This window comes from Urocampus carinirostris, chromosome 13 (assembly GCF_059441175.1).
Source record: "Urocampus carinirostris isolate Australia breed hairy pipefish chromosome 13, RoL_Ucar_1.0, whole genome shotgun sequence".
Taxonomy (NCBI): domain Eukaryota; kingdom Metazoa; phylum Chordata; class Actinopteri; order Syngnathiformes; family Syngnathidae; genus Urocampus; species Urocampus carinirostris.
In genome coordinates this window covers 35759251-35783384 of record NC_142361.1, presented here as the reverse complement: position 1 = coordinate 35783384, position 24134 = coordinate 35759251, and the positions used below count along the sequence as shown (strand labels likewise).

The 24134-nt window shown below is 40.7% G+C and overlaps 1 long non-coding RNA gene across 1 annotated transcript; it reads left to right on the top strand.

The window, feature by feature from the left end:
* The first annotated feature begins 6593 nt into the window (after nucleotides 1-6593).
* Nucleotides 6594-19989, top strand: LOC148354438 (uncharacterized). The gene is made up of 3 exons (XR_015852549.1): nucleotides 6594-6845; nucleotides 19123-19319; nucleotides 19608-19989. It is a non-coding gene; the product is annotated as an uncharacterized LOC148354438 (long non-coding RNA).
* Nucleotides 19990-24134: the final 4145 nt, after the last annotated feature.

The window sequence follows — 24134 nt, the reverse complement described above, 5'->3', positions numbered from 1 at the left end:
GGCTCGTGTACTAATATCCATCTCGTTTGTCTCTTGCTTTCTGTTGTTCCACGCCAGACTTCTGTGTTTCTTCTTTCACCCATTGATCGTCAAATTCACTGTCCGGTATCGATCCTGTTTTGATTTCGGTCTCCGGTCTCCAGTGTTTTGTATCGTGCCCGTCATTTTCGTCCTGTCTGATATCGGTCTCCAGTCTCCTATATCTATTATCATTCCTTTCAATCCTGTTTTGTCCGGTATCAACATCATGTGTTCGGTATTGGCTCGTGTACTGGTATCAATCTCGTTGGTCTCTTGCTTTCTGTTGTTCCACACCAGACTTCTGTATTTCTTCTTTCACCCAGCGATCGTCAAATTCACTGTCCGGTATCGATCCTGTTTTGATTTCAGTCTCCGGTCTCCAGTGTTTTGTATCGTGCCCGTCATTTTCGTCCTGTCTGATATCGGTCTCCAGTCTCCTATATCTATTATCAATCCTTTCAATCCTGTTTTGTCCGGTATCAACATCATGTGTTCGGTATCGGCTCGTGTACTGGTATCGAACTCGTTTGTCTCTTGCTTTCTGTTGTTCCACGCCAGACTTCTGTATTTCTTCTTTCACCCAGCGATCGTCAAATTCACTGTCCGGTATCGATCCTGTTTTGATTTCGGTCTCCAGTGTTTTGTATCGTGCCCGTCATTCTCGTCCTGTCTGATATCGGTCTCCAGTCTCCTATATGTTATCAATCCTTTCACACCTGTTTTGTCCGGTATCAACATCATGTCTCCGGTATCGGCTCGTGTACTGGTATCGATCTTTTTTGTCTCTTCCTTTCCTTTGTTCCACGCCAGACTTCTGTATTTCTTCTTTCACCCAGCGATCGTCAAATTCACTGTCCGGTATCGATCCTGTTTTGATTTCAGTCTCCGGTCTCCAGTGTTTTGTATCGTGCCCGTCATTCTCGTCCTGTCTGATATCGGTCTCCAGTCTCCTATATCTGTTATCAAACCTTTCAATCCCGTTTTGTCCGGTATCGACATCATCTTTCCGGTATCGGCTCGTGTACTGGTATTGATCTCGTTGGTCTCTTCCTTTCTGATGTTCCAAACCAGACTTCTGTATTTCTTCTTTCACCCAGCGATTGTCAAATTCACTGTCCGGTATCGATCCTGTTTTGATTTCGGTCTCCGGTCTCCAGTGTTTTGTATGGTGCCCGTCATTCTCGTCCTGTCTGATATCGGTCTCCAGTCTCCTATATCTGTTATCAATCCTTTCAATCCTGTTTTGTCCGGTATCGACATCATCTGTCCAGTATCGGCTCGTGTACTGGTATCGAACTCGTTTGTCTCTTGCTTTCTGTTGTTCCACGCCAGACTTCTGTATTTCTTCTTTCACCCAGCGATATTCAAATTCACTGTCCGGTATCGATCCTGTTTTGATTTCGGTCTCCAGGGTTTTGTATCGTGCCCGTCATTCTCGTCCTGTCTGATATCGGTCTCCAGTCTCCTATATCTGTTATCAATCCTTTCAATCCCGTTTTGTCCGGTATCAACATCATGTGTCCGGTATCGGCTCGTGTACTGGTATCGATCTCGTTGGTCTCTTGCTTTCTGTTGTTCCACGCCAGACTTCTGTATTTCTTCTTTCACCCAGCGATCGTCAAATTCACTGTCCGGTATCGATCCTGTTTTGATTTCGGTCTCCGGTCTCCAGTGTTTTGTACCGTGCCCGTCATTCTCGTCCTGTCTGATATCGGTCTCCAGTCTCCTATATCTGTTATCAATCCTGTTTTGTCCGGTATCAACATCATGTGTCCGGTATCGGCTCGTGTACTAATATCGATCTCGTTGGTCTCTTGCTTTCTGTTGTTCCACACCAGACTTCTGTATTTCTTCTTTCGCCCAGTGATCGCCGAATCACTTTCCGGTATCGATCCTGTTTTGATTTCAGTCTCCGGTCTCCAGTGTTTGGTATCGTGCCCGTCATTCTCGTCCTGTCTGATATCGGTCTCCAGTCTCCTATATCTGTTATCAATCCTTTCAATCATGTTTTGTCCGGTATCAACATCATGTGTCCGGTATCGGCTCGTGTACTGGTATCGATCTCGTTGGTCTCTTGCTTTCTGTTGTTCCACACCAGACTTCTGTATTTCGCCGAATCACCGTTTTGTGTTCATGACTGCCCCATTTCCTGTAAAATAGAAGCTTGTGTGTAAAAAAACGTCACGCATTTGGGTTCTCCTTCAGTTTTACACAATTAGCTTTATTTCAAATCCATTATGAAATGTGTGCAAATTCAAGATAAACAAATCCGTTTTCAGTTTCACGTCCTATTTTCTCATGTTTAAAAGCGGTGGGACGGATTTAACTGGGTATGACCTCCTCCTTTCCAAGAACTGGAGGTAATTATCTCTTCTACGTCTCTTAGTACATGCCGTCATTCAGGCTTTGATTTATAGCATCCAACTTGGCAGTCCTGGATCAGAGAGAGGTGGCGCTCTTTTCTAAATTTATCTCAGACCCTCGTCTACGCAACAAAATAGTCCAGGAACCGAGTGGTGGTACTATGTATAAGGGGCCTCAGGGGCCACAATGGGTTCCGTATTTGACTGAGGGTCCGGGTTAACGGGAGAAAAATCAGTGATCCCATTGAACAGTTTTAAAATCTTACATTAAATTATAAATAAGGTCTATGCGCTGCTTCTTTTGAATAAAACCATCGATATATTGATTAAACTCACTCGAGCTAGGGGCCACACCCTAGAAGAAAAACTTACAGGGGCCGGACCAGAAGGTTTAAGAGAAAGGGAGGAATAAAGAGAGAGGGAGAAAAAAAGAGAGTGGGAAAGAGATAGAAATAGAGAGAGAACAGGGGAGACAGTGTAAGAGAGAGGGTAAGGTAAGACAAAAAGGGAGACAGTGGGAGATGAATAAAGAGAGCACGATAGAGAGCGAGCGAGAGGGGTGGACTGAAAAAGAAAGAGATAAAAAGAGAAAAAAGAGAGAAATAGAGAGAGAAAGATCAGGAGAATGCGAGAAAAGATAAACACCAAGAGAGAGGAAAGAAGTGAGCAAGAGAAAAAGAGAGAAATAAAAGAGAGTAAAAAAAAAAAGAAAAATGAATGAGATAAAACAAAACTTGAGAGAGAAAGGGAGAGAGAGATAAAGAGAGAAGGATAAATAGAAAGAGGGAGGGAAAAAGAGAGAAAGAAAGAAAAAGGATAAATAGAAAAAGTGAGGGAGAGAGAGAGAGAAAGAGAGAGAGAGAAAGAAAAAGGATGAATAGCAAAAGGGAGGGAAAGAGAGAGAGAGAGAGAAAAAGAGAGAAAAAAGAGTGAGCAAGAAAAAAAAGAGTTAGAAAGAAAGAGAGCGAGAGAGGGAGAGATTAACTGATAGAAATACTGCTACAGTTGTTTTGCGAGGGGTGCCTGGCTGACATTTAGTGGACATATTTAACACTGCAGCTCATTATTCTCATGCACTTCTCTCTGTGTCGTCTTGCGGGCCTGGTTAAAACCCTTAGCGGGCCTTTTTCGGCCCGCGGGCCACCTCTCTCTCTCTCTCACTTTCTGTCTTTCTCTCTCTGTCTTTCTCTCTTTTTTTCTCACTCTCCTTCTCTCTCTCTTTACGTCTTTCTCTCCCTCTCTCTATCACTCTCTCTCTCTCACTTTTGCTCTCTCCTTCTCTGTCTCTCTTTACGTCTCTTTCTCTCTCTCACCCTCGCTCTCTTTACGTCTCTTTCTCTCTCTCACCCTCTCTCTCTTTCTCTCTTTTTTCTCTCACTCTCTCTATTCCTCTCCTTCTCTCTTTCCCTCTCTATCTCTCACTCTCTATATATCTTTTTCTCTCTCTCTCTCTATTACTCTCTCTCCCTCTCTCTCACTTTCTCTATCTTTCGCTCTCTCCTTCTCTCTCTCTTCACGTCGCTTTCTCTCTCTTTTGCTCTCTCCTTCTCTCTCTCTCTCTCTCTCTCTCTTTATGTCTCTTTCTCTCTCTCACCCTCTCTCTCTTCTCTCTTTTTTCTCTCACTCTCTCTATTCCTCTCTTTCTCTCTTTCCCTATCTATCTCTCATTCTTTATTTATCTCTTTCTCTCTCTCTCTCTATTACTCTCTCTCTCTCTCTCACTTTCTCTATCTTTCGCTCTCTCTTTATGTCTCTTTCTCTCTCTCTCTATCACTCTCTCTCTCTCACTTTCTCTCTCTTTTGCTCCCTCCTTCTCTCTCTCTCTCTCTTTACGTCTCTTTCTCTCTCTCACCCTCTCTCTCTTTCCCTCTCTATTTCTCACTCTCTATTTATCTCTTTCTCTCTCTCTATTACTCTCTCTCTCTCTCTCTCTCTCCCACTTTTTTCTCTCTTCCTCTCTCTCTTTCTCTCTCTCTCTCTCTCTCATCCACTCACTCTGGTGTATTTTTCCATTCGAGTGTGAAGAAAAACCGGCAGTGCCGTCAAAGACAAGGAGATGAGTCACTCTGAGCTGCATTTCACACGCTCATTGCACTTGCCTGGGAAACAAACATCTCGCTGTCATTTTCAACATCTCCGTATATCACCTCTGGAGCAAAACATAATAATGAGAAAAAAAGATTAGATTTATAAAAATTGGGGTACGTTTTATATATATATCTAAATTTGTGGGTTGGTAGTCAGTATCAACGTGGGGATTTTTCATATTTTTTCACTATTTTATTTGTTAAACAGTGAGGTAAGTTAAATTGTCCCTAGGTGTGAATGAGCGAGGGAGTTGTCTGTCTCAGCCTCCCTGTGTGGAGTTTGCATGTTCTCCCCGTGATTTTGTGGGTTCCCTCCAGGCTTTCCGGTCTCCCATATTCCAAAAACATGCGTGTCAGGTTAAATGGCCAGTCCGAATTGTCCTTAGGTGTGAATGAGCGAGTGCATTGTCCGTCTCAGCCTCCCTGTGTGGAGTTTGCATGTTCTCCCCGTGCTTGCGTGGGTTCCCTCCAGGCTATCCGGTCTCCTCCCATATTCCAAAAACATGCGTGTCAGGTTAAATGGCCAGTCCGAATTGTCCTTAGGTGTGAATGAGCGAGTGCATTGTCCGTCTCAGCCTCCCTGTGTGGAGTTTGCATGTTCTCCCCGTGCTTGTGTGGGTTCCCTCCAGGCTTTCTGGTCTCCCATATTCCAAAAACATGCGTGTCAGGTTAAATGGCCGGTCCAAATTGTCCTTAGGTGTAAATGAGCGAGTGCATTGTCCGTCTCAGCCACCCTGTGTGGAGTTTGCATGTTCTCCCTGTGATTGCATGGTTTCCCTCCAGGCTCTCCGGTCTCCTCCCATATTCCAAAAACATGCATGTCAGGTTATTAGGCCGGTCCAAATTGTCCTTAGTTGTGAATGATCGAGGGAGTTGTCTGTCTCAGCCTCCCTGTGTGGAGTTTGCATGCACTCCCAGTGATTGCGTGGGTTCCCTCCAGGCTCTCCGGTCTCCTCCCATATTCCAAAAACATGCTTGTCAGGTTAATCGGCCAGTCTAAATTGTGCTTAGGTGTGAATGAGTGAGTGCATTGTCTGTCTCAGCCTCCCTGTGTGGAGTTTGCATGTTCTCCCCGTGATTGTGTGGGTTCCCTCCAGGCTCTCCGGTCTCCTCCCATATTCCAAAAACATGCTTGTCAGGTTAATTGGCCAGTCTAAATTGTCCTTAGGTGTGAATGAGTGAGTGCATTGTCTGTCTCAGCCTCCCTGTGTGGAGTTTGCATGTTCTCCTCGTGATAGCTTGGATGGGCTCCAGGACCCCGCGACCCTACTGAGGATAAGCAGTTCAGATGATGGATGGATGGATTTATAATAAACAACTGTTTGAAATATTAATTGACGAAAAAACAACCAGTCCTGGCTGATAGTTGTCCGATAGTAAAAACAGAACTAAAAATTTTGAGGCATTAAAAATACAACAGTTTAAAGGTTATTCCCCGGAAAAAAAACAGCCTACCCTTGTCAGAACCCGAACAGACGGTAGACCCAAACGCGTAACGTTTCACACCGAGCTTCATTGCGGAAGCGGAGAAGTCAGGCGCGGGAAAACAAACGCCAGCGATTCGGCGAACGCTGGGCAGGAGAAGCAGGAAGCTCACGAGATCGGAGCATGGTCGGAGGGCGGACACGAGTCGAGCAGCCGGGACAGGATATCGGAGCGTGGTCAGAGATCGGAACAAGTCAGGTAACAGGAGACGATCGGGAAGCCAGGGACAGGGGACCGATACAGGATAAAGGATACAGGACAGGTCGAGAACAGAACGGGAGCCAGAGTCCAAAAATGCTTGCCTTGCAAGTGCAGAGGTTTGCTGACGGACTGACAAGGAGTGAGTGGAAGCGTTGAGTTTAAATAGGAGGGGAACCAATCACGAGCGGGTATAGGTGAAGACAATTCTGGAGTATTAATAAAACTTTTTCACATTTTCTGACACATCATTAGTTCGTTATAGTTTTATTCTTCCCAATTATAAAACAAAATCCTATCATTTTAAAAATCATTTATTTTGAAGTTTGCCGATGATAGAGTGTTGTTAGTGTCGTGTTAGCAAAATGTTTGGTCTGATTACGCAACATTCCCTACAACTGCGGTTATCTTGTCTGTGCCTGTAAGAACCTCAGCAGAAGCCGTCGTTGTCGCCCGTCTCCTTTTTCAGGCTTTTCTAATATAAGGCAGTTGATTCACCGTTCGGGTTTCCCCGGGCACCGAACGTAATCAAGCCCTCGCGCCTCTCATTAACCTTTCGCCCGAGGCTGTCGGATCGAAACCCACAACCGACCTTTCGCCGCTGCTTATTTTTCTTTCTCGGAATTCCGATCTGCTGTTCTCCGTCTCGTGTTTTCCAACTGACAGGCCTCGGTTGTAGACATGTGAATAGGTAAGAAGAGTGTTACTTAAAATTGTAATCTGATACAGTTACTGGTTACCTACTAGTAATATAATCCGAAAACCATTATGACAAAGTATTGTAACTTGATTACTTTTGGGTTACTTCAATATTAAATATACAATTAAAAGACAAAATAAGCATAATATGAATAAAATTACGAAATTTCGTTTATGATAAATAATCAACCATGTTATAGTAGCTTAAAATGCTAAACTGCTATCCAGGTAGCACAGTTAATTAAGCAAAAGTAAAACTTCTCTTTCACATTAAACACACGTTTTTTACATTGTCATACTTGAACATTGCTTGTGGCATCCCCCAGGGGTCAATACTTGGTCCTATACTTAATAAACAATAAAGGAGACTGCTAGGAGTGTGAATTTCCCTACTGGATGAACAAAGTATCGATCTATCTACCTATCTACCTATCTACCTATCTATCTATCTATCTATCTACCTATCTATCTATCTATCTATCTAGACATCTATCTATCTATCTAGACATCTATCTATCTATCTAGACATCTATCTATCTATCTAGACATCTATCTATCTATCTATCTATCTATCTATCTATCTATCTATCTATCTATCTATCTATCTATCTATCTATCTATCTATCTATCTATCTATCTATCTATCTATCTATCTAGACATCTAGACATCTATCTATCTATCTAGACATCTATCTATCTATCTATCTAGACATCTATCTATCTATCTAGACATCTATCTAGACATCTAGACATCTATACATCTATCGAGACATCTATCCATCTATCTAAACATCTATCTAGACATCTAGACATCTATCTATCTAGACATCTATCTAGACATCTATCTAGGCATATATCTATCCATCTAGACATCTATCCATCTATCTAGACATCTTTCTATCTAGACATCTACCTATCTAGACATCTATCTAGACATCTATCTATCTAGACATCTACCTATCTAGACATCTATCTAGACATCTATCTATCTAGACATCTATCTAGACATCTATCTATCTAGACATCTACCTATCTAGACATCTATCTAGACATCTATCTATCTAGACATCTATCTATCTAGACATCTATCTAGACATCTATCTATCTAGACATCTATCTATATATCTAGACATCTATTTATCTATCTATCTAGACATCTATCTAGACATCTATCTAGACATCTATCTAGAACTCTATCTAGACATCTATCTAGACATTTATCTATCTAGACATCTATCTAGACATCTATCTTGACATCTATCTAGACATCTACTCTTATACATACCAAGTCTTCCCTTTCGAAATTTCCTACAAACTCTGGTATGTCTTGGGTCCAAGTTTAAGTTTTACTTGAACCTCTGGACAATATTCAGATTTGCCAAGTAAAACACTCTCAAAATACAACAAACCAGTAATTGTATGGGTATTTCGAACACCAATTAACGAAAAAATACAAAAAGACAATCACTCATAATCAAATATTGTGTATGTACAAAATCGGTTTTCCTCCCGAAATGTGGTGGGATGCGGCTTACAATCAAGTGCGCTCTATTGTCCGGGATTTACGATAAACATAGTCGGATTAAATCGACCAGTAATTTGATTACGTCATTGATTTCTGTAACTAACAGAATACAATTAAAACAAATGATCTACCCTAATAACATAATGCCTTTACTCCCAAACCCTGTGAATACGCATAAAAAGGTTGTGTGAGAAAAACATGAAGCAGAGTACGGCAAATAGCATGAATGTTCATGTCCCGTACGTGTCAGTACATGAAAAAGGTGTTGTGTTTCTTCAGAGTCTAATAAAAATGATCGTTTCTGATGAGTGACTTGTTGCTTCCAGCTCATAAATTCTCCAAGGGCAAAATGATGTGATGGCATGTACCACTCAACGCTATCATTATGTTGTCGAGCTGATCTGATAATAGGAATAAAGAGGATAGCCTGTTAAGCTAATGCCCTTGCCATGCAAATTATAGACTTGAAGATGACCACATACTGTACCATGGGGTATGCCATCTTTAGGCAGGACCAGTGTTCCCTCTAATCTGCGCGCGTGCGCAATTGCGCACTGCTCGCACATTCTCAGCGCACAAGAAAATCGAGCCAGCGCACAAAAATGAGGGCTCAAAATTACTTTTTAAGAAGCGACTTAAGTCAAAGTTACAGTGCATGAAGGTAAAAATACACGGGTTCCCCTGACGTTGTGTCCTAAATGCGGTATTTTGAAGTCGAGTCGAAGGAGAACGAAGTTGAGTAAAGTTAGTGGAATTTGTCGGGGAACCGGCTTCTTCGGCTCGGCTCTTTCGGGTCCTAAACGGCTCTTTGTGTTGTTTTTGCTTCTTTCATCCCAACATGACCAAATATTATGTGAATTATGCACAAAATTACGTAAAAGAAGGGGGGAATTGAACAAAAAAGAAAAAAAATACCAAAATGAAAAGTAGTGAAAAGCTGGGAAAAAAAAGAAACAAAAGGAAGAGAAAAAAAGAAGGAAAAATTTTAGAAAAAAGCCAGAAAAAAAAGAAAAGAAAGAAATGTAGGAAAAAAGTAAATAGAGAACAAAAAGAAAAGAAGTAACAGCTCGGAAAAAATAAACACAATGAGATTTTTTTTAAAGGAATTTTAAAAAAAGTAGAAAAAAAAGACACGGAAAAAAGAAGAAAAAGTTTGTGTTACATTCAAATAATTTCCAATGATATCAAGTGAATCTTGTTGCCAACATTGCTCAAAATGACCAATTAAGAAGCGACTTAAGTCAAAGTTACAGTGCATGACGGTAAAAACACACGGGTTCCCATGACGTTGTGTCCTAAATGCCGTATTTTGAAGTCGAGTCGAAGGAGAACGAAGTTGAGTAAAGTTAGTGGAGTTTGTCGGGGAACCGGCTTCTTCGGCTCGGCTCACTAAAAGGAACCGGCTCTTTCGGGTCCTAAACGGCTCTTCGGGTTGTTTTTGCTTCTTTCATCCCAACATGACCAAATATTATGTAAAATGATGCACAAAATGACTTAAAAGAAAGGGGGAATAGAAGAAAAAATAGAAAAATATCAAAATGAAAAAGTAGTGAAAAGCTAAAAAAAAGGAAAAAGAAGTATAAGAAAAAAGAAGGAAAAATTTAAGAAAAAAAGCCAGAAAAAAAAAGAAAAGAAAGGAATGTAGGAAAAAAGTAAATAGAGAACAAAAAGAAAAAAAGTAACAGCTCGGAAAAAATAAACACAATGAGATTTTTTTTAAAGGAATTTTAAAAAAAGTAGAAAAAAAAGACACAGAAAAAAGAAGAAAAAGTTTGTGTTACATTCAAATAATTTCCAATTATATCAAGTGAATCTTGCCAACATTGTTCAAAATGACTAATTAAGAAGCGACTTAAGTCAAATTTACAGTTCATGAAGGTAAAAATACACGGGTTCCCCTGACGTTGTGTCCTAAATGCGGTATTTTGAAGTCGAGTCAGAGTAGAACGAAGTTGAGTAAAGTCAGTAGAGTTGGTCGCGAACCGGCTTCTTCGGCTCGGCTCACTAAAAGGAAACGGCTATTTCGGGTCCTAAACGGCTCTTCGGGTTGTTTTCGCTTCTTTCATCCCAACATGACCAAATATTATGTAAAATGATGCACAAAATGACTTAAAGGAAGGGGGGAATAGAACAAAGAAGAAAAAAATACCAAAATGAAAAAGTAGTGAAAAGCTGAGAAAAAAAAGAAACAGAAGTAAAAGAAAAAAGAAGGAAAAAATTAGGAAAAAAGCCAGAAAAAAAGAAAAGAAAGGAATGTAGGAAAAAAGTAAATAGAGAACAAAAAGAAAAAAAGTAACAGCTCGGAAAAAATAAACACAATGAGATTTTTTTAAAGGAATTTTAAAAAAAGTAGAAAAAAAAGACACAGAAAAAAAGAAGAAAAAGTTTGTGTTGCATTCAAATAATTTCCAATTATATCAAGTGAATCTTGTTGCCAACATTGCTCAAAATTACCAATTAAGAAGCGACTAAAGTCAAAGTTACAGTGCATGAAGGTAAAAATACACGGGTTCCCCTGACGTTGTGTCCTAAATGCGGTATTTTGAAGTCGAGTCAGAGTAGAACGAAGTTGAGTAAAGTTAGTGGAATTTGTCGGGGAACCGGCTTCTTCGGCTCGGCTCACTAAAAGGAACCGGCTCTTTCGGGTCCTAAACGGCTCTTCAGGTTGTTTTTGCTTCTTTCATCCCAACATGACCAAATATTATGTAAAATGATGCAAAAAATGACTCAAAGGAAGGGGGGAATAGAACAAAAAAGAAATAAATACCAAAATGAAAAAGTAGTGAAAAGCCGGGAAAAAAAGAAACAAAAAGCCGAAAAAAAAGAAGGAAAATTTTAGAAAAAAGAAAAGAAAGAAATGTAGGAAAAAAGTAAATAGAGAACAAAAAGAAAAAAAGTAACAGCTCGGAAAAAATAAACACAATGAGATTTTTTTTAAAGGAATTTTAAAAAAAGTAGAAAAAAAAGACACAGAAAAAAGAAGAAAAAGTTTGTGTTGCATTCAAATAATTTCCAATGATATCAAGTGAATCTTGTTGCCAACATTGCTCAAAATTACTTATTAAGAAGCGACTTAAGTCAAATTTACAGTTCATGAAGGTAAAAATACACGGGTTCCCCTGACGCTGTGTCCTAAATGCGGTATTTTGAAGTCGAGTCAGAGTAGAACGAAGTTGAGTAAAGTTAGTAGAGTTGGTCGCGAACCGGCTTCTTCGGCTCGGCTCACTAAAAGGAACCGGCTCTTTCGGGTCCTAAACGGCTCTTCGGGTTGTTTTCGCTTCTTTAATCCCAACATGACCAAATATTATGTAAAACTATGCACAAAATGACTTAAAAGAAGGGGGGAATAGAACAAAAAAGAAAAAAATACCAAAATGAAAAAGTAGTGAAAAGTTGAGAAAAAAAGAAACAGAAGTAAAAGAAAAAAGAAGGAAAAATTTAGGAAAAAAGCCAGAAAAAAAGAAAAGAAAGGAATGTAGGAAAAAGTAAATAGAGAACAAAAAGAAAAAAAGTAACAGCTCGGAAAAAATAAACACAATGAAATTTTTTTTAAAGGAATTTTAAAAAAAGTAGAAACAAAAGACACGGAAAAAAGAAGAAAAAGTTTGTGTTGCATTCAAATAATTTCCAATTATACCAAGTGAATCCTGTTGCCAACATTGCTCAAAATTACCAATTAAGAAGCGACTTAAGTCAAAGTTACAGTGCATGAAGGTCAAAATACCCCTGACGTTGTGTCCTAAATGCGGTATTTTGAAGTCGAGTCGAAGGAGAACGAAGTTACGTAAAGTTAGTGGAGTTGGTCGGGGAACCGGCTTCTTCAGCTCGGCTCACTAAAAGGAACCAGCTCTTTTAGGTCCTAAACGGCTCTTCGGGTTGTTTTTGCTTCTTTCATCCCAACATGACCAAATATTATGTCAAACTATGCACAAAATGACTTAAAAGAAAGGGGGAATAGAAGAAAAAAGAAAAAAATATCAAAATGAAAAAGTAGTGAAAAGCTGAAAAAAAAGGAAAAAGAAGTAAAAGAAAAAAGAAGGAAAAATTTAAGAAAAAAGCCAGAAAAAAAAGAAAAGAAAGGAATGTAGGAAAAAAAGTAAATAGAGAACAAAAAGAAAAAAAGTAACAGCTCGGAAAAAAGAAACACAATGAGATTTTTTTTAAAGGAATTTTAAAAAAAGTAGAAAAAAAAGACACAGAAAAAAGAAGAAAAAGTTTGTGTTGCATTCAAATAATTTCCAATTATACCAAGTGAATCCTGTTGCCAACATTGCTCAAAATTACCAATTAAGAAGCGACTTAAGTCAAAGTTACAGTGCATGAGGGTAAAAATACACAGGTTCCCCTGACGTTGTGTCCTAAATGCCGTATTTTGAAGTCGAGTCGAAGGAGAACGAAGTTGAGTAAAGTTAGTGGAATTTGTCGGGGAACCGGCTTCTTCGGCTCGGCTCTTTCGGGTCCTAAACGGCTCTTCAGGTTGTTTTTGCTTCTTTCATCCCAACATGACCAAATATTATGTAAAATTATGCAAAATATGACTTAAAGGAAGGGGGGAATAGAACAAAAAATAAATAAATACCAAAATGAAAAAGTAGTGAAAAGCTGGGAAAAAAAGAAACAAAAAGCCGAGAAAAAAGAAAATTTTAGAAAAAAGAAAAGAAAGAAACGTAGGAAAAAAGTAAATAGAGAACAAAAAGAAAAAAGTAACAGCTCGGAAAAAATAAACACAATGAGATTTTTTTTAAAGGAATTTAAAAAAAAAGTAGAAAAAAAACACGGAAAAAAGAAGAAAAAGTTTGTGCTGCATTCAAATAATTTCCAATTATATCAAGTGAATCTTGTTGCCAACATTGCTCAAAATTACCAATTAAGAAGCGACTTAAGTCAAAGTTACAGTGCATGAAGGTAAAAATACACGGGTTCCCCTGACGTTGTGTCCTAAATGCGGTATTTTGAAGTCGAGTCGAAGGAGAACGAAGTTGAGTAAAGTTAGTGGAGTTTGTCGGGGAACCGGCTTCTTCGGCTCGGCTCACTAAAAGGAACCGGCTCTTTGGGGTCCTAAACGGCTCTTTGGGTTGTTTTTGCTTCTTTCATCCCAACATGACCAAATATTATGTAAAATTATGCAAAAAATGACTTAAAGGAAGGGGGGAATAGAACAAAAAATAAATAAATACCAAAATGAAAAAGTAGTGGGAAGCTGGGAAAAAAAAACAAAATGAAGAGAAAAAAGAAGGAAAAATTATAAAAAGAAACAGAAAAAAAGAAAGAAACAAAGGAAAAAAAAGTAAATAGAGAACAAAAAGAAAAAAGTAACAGCTCGGAAAAAATAAACACAATGAGATTTTTTTAAAGGAATTTAAAAAAAAAGTAGAAAAAAAAACACGGAAAAAAGAAGAAAAAGTTTGTGCTGCATTCAAATAATTTCCAATTATATCAAGTGAATCTTGTTGCCAAGACTGTACTTCCACTAAAAAACGTGACTAAGTACAGTTCTGTATCTTACAACCGACTAAATAAGCCCCCAAAAATGTTAATATTATGCGACAAAATATATCAGGAAAAAAAAAAGAAATGGAAATTTTGTGAAAGAATTGTAAAAACAAACGACGTTTGTAGGCCAAAACAACCTTTGCAATCGTACATGAGTCAATTCATTCAAAAGTGAAAAATAATTTTGCATTGCCGGAAACTCAGCAAAATGTAACTTGATGTCGAGTTTTGGACATGTTTGATAATGATTTAGTTGCCACACTTGGGATTATGGTTGCTCACTGTTGTTTCAAGAGTTGCTCACCAACATTGTGTGAACGCTCAGACCCGTGGAAATTACAAGGAACATTGGAGCTGACTGGAGTGATTTAATAAGTATCCTTTTGCAGAATATAATTAACCTCACATGATTTATATTTTTTTAGGCCAGCAAATAAACCCCGGCGGGCCCTGACGGCCCACCGCTGCTCTACGAGCTGTCAAAAAAATAAAATACACAAAACTGTTTCTGTGTTCTAGGTTTAAATTTTCAAGTTACAAAACTGCGGTAAATAGTCAACAATCAGATTTCCTGGTTAATTGTTCCTTTTGTGGAAACCAGGGCACAATCTATTCAAGTGCTACAAATCAAATTTGGTCATTACCTAATCAAGCGGTGAGGCCCGATTGGTGAACAAAAAGAAGCAGTGCCTGGTTGCATAAGACGGCCTAACAGGGACAAAAGTGATTGACGGAAACAGCCAAGCCTGAATCCGATTGAGGTCGAGCACACCCTCACAAACTCGTAAGAATTGGCTCGGCTAGTTAATAATTACAGCCGTAACGTGATAGCCTTTACTATTAAAGCTCTCCTATCAAGAAGTATACTTTGTTTCTCACAATCTTCTAGAGTTCACTTGTAGATTGCCAGGGTGTGTAAGTAACAATGACGGAGTGTTCAGATGGCACAGTTTAATGATAACACACAGTATACAGCACCCACCACATTTTAAGAGGAAAAACCGATTTTGTACTTACACAAGCCGCACCTGTATATAAGCCGCATGCGCCCACATTAAAAAAATGTAACACAAACACAAAATTAACCCAGACCCGACTTTAAGTCCCGCGATTGTAACTGAATATCCTTTATTAAAGTCCACAGTCCAAAAATCACAGCCGGCAAAATGAACGGAAAATGATACCGGTACTTAAGGTTTCCCACACAGAACCAAGTAAAAAATGACAGAAACATCTCTCTGAGCTAAAAACTTTATGCTAACTCATAATGCTATCAACCGGGGTTATATATACATACCGGGATCATCTTCCAGATCAATCACAACTCTTACAATTGCCACGGGAATTGTCTAGTTTGCTACAAAATCGCATGGTAAATTACGGAAGATGAACAATATTTGCTAGCACTGTCAGTTCAGAAGTCTTTAGAAATGTTTTCTTATGCACAGCACCTACAGCAGGGGTGTCAAAGTCATTTTAACTCGGGGGCCACAGGATAGTACAAACATTCTGTCGGGGGCCGGACTAGTAGATTCAAGAGAAAGAAAAAGAGATAAATAAATGAGAGAAAGAGGGAGGGAAAAGGAGAAAGGGCGGGACAAAGAAAGAAAAAAAGGGAGAGAGCGTGAGAAACAAAAGTGATTAAAAAGACTAACAGCGAGAAAACGGGTGGAAAAGAGAGATAAAAAAATAAGAGAAAGAGGGAGGGGAAAAGGAGAGAGGGTGGGATAAAAAAAGAGAAAAAGAGAGCCGGAGAGAGTGTGAGAAACAAGAAATAAAAAGAGTCGTGAGAGGGGAAAAGAAAGGGAGAGGAAGAAAGAAATCCAAAGAGAAATAGAAAGACAGAAGAAGAGAAATGAGAAAAGAAAGCACAAAGGGTAGGAAGAGAGAAAGAGAAAAGAGAGAAAACGAAAATAGGAAGTTAGAGATAAAGAGGTTAAAAGACACAGAGAGAGAAAGAGACAAAGAGCAACAAAGGAAGAGAAAAAGAGAGACAGAGAGAGAGAGAGAGAGAGAAAGAGAGAGAGAGAGAGAGAGAGAGAGAGAGAGAGATAGAGAAAAGGGGTGGAAAAGAAAGAGAGAGAGAGAAATAAATACAAGTACAGTGTCTTTGTTCAAGGCACCTGGCTTTGGCAACATCAAGTTGACATATTTCAACCTGCAGCTTGTTTTTCTCTTGCGCTTCTCTGATTGTTGTCTCGCGGGCCGGATTCAATCCCTCAGTGGGCCTGATCTGGCCCACGGGCCGCCTCTTTGACACCTGTGACCTACAGGAAAAGGCCCTCCCAAGTCAGTTCCTCTTGCTTTTTTAAATGACAAGTTTTTTTATCCGCCCTGTAAACACAATGGATTCCCCATTGTCATCGGAATCATAGCATGGAAAATAAGTTGAGTTAGTTCGACCCTATCTTTTCCTTCAACCAAAGGTCCCACCATTGATTTCTGACTGCAACATTTTCTCTATGTCAGAGGTGTCAAACATGCGGCCCGTGGGCCGGATCAGGCCCGCTAGGGGATTGGATCCGGCCCGCGAGACAACGCTCAGAGAAGCGCAAGAGAAAGAGAGCTGTAGGTTGAAATATGTCAACTTGATGTTGCCAAAGCTAGCTGCCTCTCACAAACCCTTCACTTGTATTTCTCTTTCTCTCTCTTCTTCCATTTTCTCTCTCTTTCTCTATCTCTCTCTGACTCTGTTCCTTTTTGTCTCTTTCTCGCTCTGTCTTTTTACCTTCTTTTGCGCTCTCTTCATTTTTTCCTTTACTCTCTTTCTCTTTCTCTCTTGCTTTCCCCTTTCTCTCCTTCTCTCCTCTTTTTCTCTCTCTATTTCTCGTTGGATTTCATTCTTTCACTTTCTTCCCCCCTCTCTCACTATTTCTGTTTTCATCCTTTGTTTCTCACGCTCGCTTTCTCTTTTTTGTCCCACCTTCTCTGCCTTTCTCTCCCTATCTTTCTCTTATTCCTTTCTCTTTTTTTCTTTCTCTCTAATCTACTAAACCGGCCCCCGAGAGAATGTTTGTTCTATCGTGTGGCCCCCGAGCTTAAATGAGTTTGACACCCAGGCTCTATGTGGTCATAGGAAATTGATTTAAAATGAATGCCTTACCATGAATAATGCAAATGAGCACACAAGACCCCACTAGTTTATGTTTTTATTATTATATAATATATTGAATATTTTGAATTTGATATTAGCGCTTGTGCGGCACAGTTCATGTCATGGGAACCTGTCGTGGGTTCAAATCCAGCTCCAGACTTTCTGTGCGGAGTTTGTATGTTCTCCCCGTGCTTGCGTGGGTTTCCTCCGGGCACTCCGGTTTCCTCCCACGTTCCAAAAACATGCATTTCAGGTGAATTGGCCGGTCCAAAATGTCCCTAGGTGTGAATGAGCGAATGAGTTGTCTGTCCCCGTGTGCCCTGCGACTGGCTGGCAACCAGTTCAGGGTGTCCCCTGCCCACTGCCCGAAGATGGCTGGGATGGGCTCCAGCCCCCCCGCGACCCTAATGAGGATAAGCGGTACGGCTAATGAGATGAGATGAGATTTTGAATTGTCATCATCAGCAAAGATGAAAACAATCAAACACATATTTCAACTGATTTGTAATGAATAGAACGCATGACATTTTCGTTTTTTGAATTGCATGACAGAAAAAAATAGAAAAAGTTTTGAAACAGTCCTGTTCTTACATTGTTATTCAAAGTGAGATAGCTTGCTGTTTTTCCATCACTTATTTTAATTTTAGTCTTGAGAGGTATCATATGAATTAGCATTTACAAAGATATGCCAGCTGAGAGACGCTCTGGGCATTTACAGCGAAGAGGCAGCGCGGCTTGGCCTCCAAGTGAGTTGGACGAAAACCAAGTTCATGTATGTCGGTGATGGACCAGATCCACCTCCCATCCAAATTGGTAGCGACATCATAGAGCCTGTCAAGAGCTTTGTGTATCTGGGGTCCATGGTGACACACAATGGGGACCTAAAACCAGAGATTCTCCGCAGAAGAGACCTGGCAGCATCTGCTCTGCAGTCTCTCTGGAAACCACTCTGGCGGCACCATCGCACGCAAGACGAAGCTCCGCATTTACAAACTCGCCGTACTCTCTATCCTGCTTTATGGCTCAGAAACATGGCCCCTGAACGACACCCTGGCCACAAGAATCGACGGTTTTGATAGCAGGGCTCTCAGAACCATCGAGAACATCAGGTGGCCAGCCCCGAGCATCTTCCTTGGTCGCACAACGCCGCACCCGCTGGTTTGGCCATGTCCTTCGTCTACCACCAGACCATCCGACACGAGCCATTCTCCAGTTTGACCCAAAGGCTGGAGACGACCACGAGGGAAACCCCGCACTCGATGGCTCGACGTCGTTGCGGGCGACCTCCAACAACGCGGAGTTGCTGTAGAGGATGCAGAACAGCTGGCACAAGACCGCCAGCATTGGAAAAACCTGGTTCATCTGGTCGGCTCAACGCACAGGGACGGGACCCCCTGACCTTCGCTGGAGCAATAATCAATCAATCAATCAAAGATATGCGTTGAATAAATGAGATAATATTGCTTCTACTCGTGATATTAACACTTCTAGTGTTGCATAATTGAGGAAATTAATCACTTATTAAATCCTGTCACTCTCGAGATTCCACACTGGCTTACATCTTCTGCCATTCGCCCGAATACCTCTTTACTCTTTACGCAAAAGAAGAAGTAGAAAATGTTTTGGGAATTCAGTTAGGTAGTATCCTTTGAGCTTCTGTATTCACTCTTTGACTCCATTCGAGAAGAGAGATACCTCTGGTGGTGAATTATGACACAGTTATGGAAGTACATTTTCCACTGACTTGCTATGTTGAACCCATCTCATCTCATCTCATTAGCTACACCGCTTATCCTCAGTAGGGTCGCGGGGGTGCTGGAGCCCATCCCAGCAATCATCGGGCAGTGGGCAGGGGACACCCTGAACTGGTTGCCAGCCAATCGCAGGGCACAGGGGGCCAGACAACTCACTCGCCCATCCACACCTAGGGACAATTTGGACCGGCCAATTCACCTGAAGTGCATGTCTTTGGAATGTGGGAGGAAACGGGGAGAACATACAAACTCCGCACAGGAAGTCTGAACTGTGCCGCACATGCGCTAACCACTGCGCCGCCGTGCTGCCTATGTTGAACCCATTACTTGTAATATTTCTCCACTTGATTTGAATCCTTGGAATACCAGTTCTTGTTTTTCTTTTTTCGAAACTACCATCAAGTGTCAAGCATGACCCAAATCTCCCTCCGGACTCATCTTTGGCTTGGTTTGTCCTAGCTAGTGTTTGCCTTTCCCCGGCCTCCATTTGGCTCTTATGTAATGCGGTGGTGAGAACTCGCTAGCTGAACAAACAAGTCTCAATCACAGAGGATTAGAAGCTGTCAGACATGACCCACATACTGTGACACATCCCTGCAGGTAAATGCCGGCCTACGAAACCCAAAATCCCCCCCATTCTTCCTTTTTAGCATGCATATTCACATTTTTGAGAAGTAAGTCATACTTGCTCTTGCATAGAACATCATACTCCTACACATGCAAAACTGTACTCTCATACAAACATAGTCATACCTATGCACACTTCTACTCTCTCATACAGATAGATAGATAGATAGATAGATAGATACTTTATTCATCCCCATAGGGAAATTCACACTTCCAGCAGTCTACCCCGTTGTTTATTAACAGATTAACATGATGCCATAGGGGTGCTTGTAGCGGAGTGGATGACGTCACTCTCGTCCAAAAGTTCGACATCCCTGCGGCAGATGGAAATCTTTTCCTTGTGAAAATCCAGGGATACACCACCTCGTGTTAGCAAGTCCGCCTCCTCTCCGATTCCCCCCGGCTTTCGTGTCTCTGTTTAGCGGCGTTGAAGCCGGATAGCTCCGGGTAGCTCCGGGTGGCTACACGTTAGCGTCCGGAATGCTAAACGTGAGCCACGTTTCCGCAAAACACAGCAACTGCGCTCCCTGTGCGCTTCGATGTTTTCCACCAGCACTCGATGATCTTATTTGGTCTGAGTTCGCATTTACCATGATTACGGATGATACCGAAGACTTATCACGCCGCTAGCCGCTTCGCTAGCTCCGGCACGAGAATTCTTCAGGGCAAGGAGTTGATTCCTTGAATAGACGCATTTTTGTGCGCTAAAACCCATGTCCATAGGATAGAAGTAATCCATAGTGTAGTTGTCAAAATGGGAAGAAAAAACACCGAAGATAGGAGCAGACAATAAAACAATAGGGCAGCTGCTGGAAAAGGCAGCCGCTCGTGGCAGCGCCGCTTTTATCTTTTATCCGTAGATATGTCATGATTTGGCCATTGTCTTCACCTGTGCCCGCTCATTTGGCTCCAGCTGCTGCTCGTTTCCTGATTGGTTCCCCTCCTATTTAAACACATTCACTCTTGGTCAGTCCATCAGCCAACCTCCACACATGCAAGGCAAGCACTTTTTTGACTCTGGCCCCCGTCTTTCCCGCCCTGTCCTGTATCCTGCCCTGTATCCTGCCCTGTATCCTGCTCGTCTGTACCTGGCTTCCCATTCATCTCCAGCTACCTGACTCGATTCCTTCCTCCGACCACGCTCTGATCTCCCGTCCCGTCTGCCCGACTTGTTTCCGTCCACCGACCACGCTCCGATCTCCCGTTCCGGCTACCTGACTTGATTCCTTCCTCCGACTACACTCTGGTCTCCCGTCCTGGCTGCTCGACTCATTTCCGCCCTCCGACCACGCTCCGATCTCGTGGACTTCCTGCTTCTCCTACCCAGCGATCACCGAATTGCTTCATCGCTTCCGCAATATAGCTTGGGGTGAAACGTTACACGTTTGGGTCTACCGTCCTTTCTAGTTCTGACAAGATAACTATACCCTCATATACTAGAAGCAAATCTGGTTTAAGGTAAAATCGTGCAACGGATCAGTGTGCATTTCCTTAGCTACCAAAAGTAACCAAAAGTAAAACAGTGACCATGAAAAACCTCTTATAGTAATAACAATTTTAATGGACAGTGAGAGATACGTTTTTACCGTACAAAGTACGTTTATTATGCATTTTAAGACGTGTACGACGTACAAGAAAATCTGTACGGAAAAAGGCAAATTTGTCAATTATGGGTGCCATCCGGTATACACCGACCATCACGAAACGGCAAATCGATCAAGTCAAACGAGTTGGCCGCGGTAGCCTCTATCTCGGTATCGTTTTTTTCCGTTGCAAACGAAGCGAGCGGTTTGATGCTACTGTGCGCATGCGTCTGCCGCCTCGAATTTCATGTGGTAGTTATGTAGTGAAAGGAAGTCCGTCTCTTTTTAGAGAACCGGCTCTTTCGGCTCAACACATTAAAGAGAGCCGGCTCTCGATCGGCTCACTTGCTTTGATGCATTATATTACAAATTATTATGTTGTATAAAGAAGGTAAAAGGAGTAAATGAAAAAAGACAGGTTTGTGGTTATCCCTTTAATCAGTATATTACCAACAATAATTAAATGCAGAAAATGAATTCTTAATTTGAATAAGAATATTAATTATTCTACTTAACTATATTTGCATGTATTTTTTCCTTCTACGGTGAACGTCCTAGCTACTACATTTTTGAACTTTATTAATGATAAACCTCATTCATGTCGAGCAACTCAGTATCTCACAACAAAGTGTTAATTAACAATATACTGTAAATTCGGGACTAAAAGCCGCTACTTTTTTCCCTAACTTTCAACCCTGCGGCTTATTCAGTGATGCGGCCGATTTATGTCATTTTTCTAACGGCCGCTAGCGGCGCTCGAGTGTTGCTACCATTAACTGCCCTGTCAAAGCTATATTATTATTATTAAAGCTTTGAAAACTCTCTCGGTGTACCGTCTTTCTTTGTAAATATGTGTAACCCATGTATACTATCTATTTGCAACTGTATATTTTTGTAATGTATTTAGTTGTATTTATTTTAGACACTTATTCTGATATATTTTGCACGGGTGAACGAAAAATGGGGGGCGGAACAAACGCGGGGTGCCGAGTTTAAGTGGGGACCGCTAAAGGTGAGGGACAGACAAGGAAAGAAGAGGGGGTAAAAAGTTGGTTAAAGAAAAAGGAGTTGCGTCAGTAAATGTGTTCATCTGATATATTTTTCCCACCCTTACCTTTGGAAATATACACTTTTTTCCTTGGATTACTTTCAACGGGACCTAGACTCTGCAGGTCTGCATCAAACCTTAAGTACCGGTATCATTTTCCATTCATTTTGCCGGCTGTGATCTTTGGACTGCGGACTTTAATGAAGGACATTTAGTTTCAATCGCGGGACTTGAAGTTGGGTTTGGGTTAATTTTGTGTTTGTGTTACATGTTTAAATGTGGCCGCATGCGGCTTATATACAGGTGCGGCTTGTGTATGTACAAAATCGGTTTTCCTCTTAAAATGTGGTGGGTGCGGCTTATAATCAGGTGCGCTCTATAGTCCGGAATTTACCGTATATGATATAACGAAACACATGTACTATATAACATGTTAAAGTACATGAATAAACACGTTTGAAAAAAAAATATGGTGTAAGATTAGTTTGTAAGGGAAAATACAACAGTTTGTAAGGGCATGGAGCCCTGGAGCGCGACAGGTATGAGAGTAATACTGTGTGAGAGTCTATAGTAGTGTGTTTGTGGAAATATAGTACTGTGTGAGGGATTATCATAGTGTGTATTTGTTTATAGTAGTGTGTGTTTTGGAGTATAGTAGCATGTGTGTGAGTATAGTAGTGAGTGTATGAGAAGATAATAGTTTGTGTGAGAGAGTATGGTCGTGTGTATGAGAGAGTATAGTGTGTGCTTGTTTGGTTATGACCAATGTTCCCTGGAGTTTTCCTTACGGGTCTGAGCGTTCACACAAAGTCGGTAGGCAATGCTTGAAACAACAGTGAGCAACAGCAATCCCAAGTGTGGCAACTAAATTATTATCAAACATGTTCAAAACTTGAAGTTACATTTTGCTGAGTTTCCGGCAATGCAAAATTATTTTTCTCTTTTGAATGAATTGACTCATGTACTATTGCAAAGGTTGTACGGCCTACATTTCTTTCACAAGATATCCATTTCTTTTTATTTCCTGATATATTTTGTCGTATAATATTAACATTTTTGGGGGCTTATTTAGTCGGTTGCACGATACACAACTCTATTTAATCACATTTTTAGTGGAAGTACAATTTTGGCAACAAGATTCACTTGATATCATTGGAAATTATTTGAATGCAACGCAAACTTTTTCTTCTTTTTTCTGTGTTTTTTTTCTAATTTTATTTAAAATTCCTTTAAAAAAAATGTCATTGTGTTTATTTTTTCCGAGCTGTTACTTTTTTTTTGTTCTCTATTTACTTTTTTCCTACATTTCTTTCTTTTCTGGCTTTTTTCTAAAATGTTTCCTTCTTTTTTTCTCTTCCTTTTGTTTCTTTTTTTTCCCAGCTTTTCACTACTTTTTTCATTTTGGTATTTTTTTCTTTTTTGTTCTATTCCCCCCTTCCTTTAAGTCATTTTGTGCATAATTGTACTTAATACTTGGTCATGTTGGGATGAAAGAAGCAAAAACAACCTGAAGAGCCGTTTAGGACCCGAAAGAGCCGGTTCCTTTTAGTGAGCCGAGCCGAAGAAGCCGGTTCTCGACATACTCTACTAACTTTACTCAACTTCGTTTGACTTCAAAATACTACATTTAGGACACAACGTCAGTGGAACCCGTGTATTTTTACCTTCATGCACTGTAACTTTGACTTAAGTTGCTTCTTAATAAATAATTTTGAGCCTTCATTTTTGTGCGCTTGTTAGATTTTCTTGTGCGCCGAGAGAACACTGGTTATGACTGTGACTGCATGAGAGCATTGTTGAGCATTTGTAAGAGTATGATGTTATATATGAGATTTACTTCTCAAACGGCCTCTCACATATTCATGCATGGTCACGCTGGGTAATCATGTTCAAGGAATACGGCATTCCACAGATAAAACAGCTCGCCGCAAGGGAGCAGGTGATTGCAGGTCTGTATGTGCTGTCACTGTTAAACCTGTCTCAAGGCCGCAAATAGAGATCCTATTGTTCTACTTTGCCTTTTGTTTAGGCTGTGACTTAACCCTGATAAAGAACTGACAATTCCGTTTATATGTGCTTGGGAGAACTTGTGATCTGCTATTGTTCTCCTATTATTTTTGCCATTTGAAGACAGTTGCGTTCAAGCTGTTCCACAGC